Raw genomic sequence first — 1,246 nt, 5'->3', positions numbered from 1 at the left:
TCCCCCATCCTGCGTTCTGTCTCTTCTGAGTCTGAGGACTCTGGGCACCTCCTAGGAATGGATCACACAGGATTTGTCCTGCTCTGCCTGGTGTCTGTCATAGAGCGTGACATCCTCAAGGTGCATCTGTGTCAGATCCTGCATCAGAGCCTCCTTTCTTTGTGGCTGGGTCGTGTTCCAGCACGTGGGTGGCTGCGCCGCGTCTGTCGATGGACACTGGTTGTTTCCCCTGCTCGGAGTTGGGAATCGTGCTGCCGTGAGCAGTTGTAGACGTGTTTTTGTGTGGCCGTGTGTTCTCGATTTGTTTGAAAGGGGAAGGGGTTCCAGACACATGAAGTGGGCCCGGCTGGGCCAGGGGTGGGGCTGGGTGCTCATGGTGGGCAGAGGAGGCAGTCACGGTGCCCGGGCGTTGGAAGGCCCATGGGGGTCTCCAGGGAGGGGCTCGGTGTTGGAGGAGCCCCTGCCTTGGAGGCCGGCAGAGCTGCCTGGGGACCCGCCCATGTCGGGGGGCTCCCTGATTCCCATCTGTGCATGCCGGGCCCGCTTTAGTGCTTTCTGCTTTCTGCTTTTGAACCCTCCTCAAAGGCTTTCCCCACAGCAGACCAAGATGCATTTTTAAATCAAGAAAGAGAAGTCCCACGCACAGGTACTCTATTTCTGGAACATCATGTGGGAGGGAGCGTTTGTCCTAGGTCACCGGCTGTGGGTGATGGTGGCGCAGGGCCCTGAGGCCTGGGCCCCCCAAGAATGCAGCCAGGAGGGCAGACGGACGGGCGGGCGGCAGTCCCAACGCCCACACACTGGGGGTCAAACTCAGTGGGTTCATCCTCTGCCAGTCCTGGAGCCCAGGATCATGGATCAAGGCGTCCCAGGACAGTGCTCCCTCTGGAGGCTCCAGGGAGGATCCTCCTGCCCCACCCAGCTTCTGGGGGCTCCAGATGTCCTTGGCCTGTAGCCGCATCGCTCCAGTCCCTGCGTGCGTCTCCATGCAGACACCCCCTCTGTTTCTTTTTTTTTTTTGAGATGGAGTCTTGCTCTATCACCCAAGCAGGAGTGCAGTGGCGCAATCTGAGCTCACTGCAACCTCTGACCCCCAGGTTCAAGCGATTCTCCTGCCTCAGCCTCCTGAGTAGCTGGGATTACAGGCGCCCGCCACCACGCCCGGCTAATTTTTGTATTTTTAGTAGAGATGGTGTTTCACCATGTTGGCCAGGCTGGTCTCAAACTCCTGACCCCAGGTGATCTG

General features: G+C 59.1%; 1 protein-coding gene across 1 annotated transcript in view; it reads left to right on the top strand.

The window, feature by feature from the left end:
• BTBD2 (BTB (POZ) domain containing 2) overlaps positions 1-1,246 on the top strand; it is a 49,030-nt gene that overhangs the window by 35,089 nt on the left and 12,695 nt on the right. The window lies entirely within an intron of this gene.

This window comes from Colobus angolensis, unplaced genomic scaffold (assembly GCF_000951035.1).
Source record: "Colobus angolensis palliatus isolate OR3802 unplaced genomic scaffold, Cang.pa_1.0 Scaffold64, whole genome shotgun sequence".
Lineage (NCBI taxonomy): Eukaryota > Metazoa > Chordata > Mammalia > Primates > Cercopithecidae > Colobus > Colobus angolensis.
The sequence above is the reverse complement of the archived record's forward strand: the minus strand, read 5'-3'. Positions and strand labels throughout refer to the sequence as shown.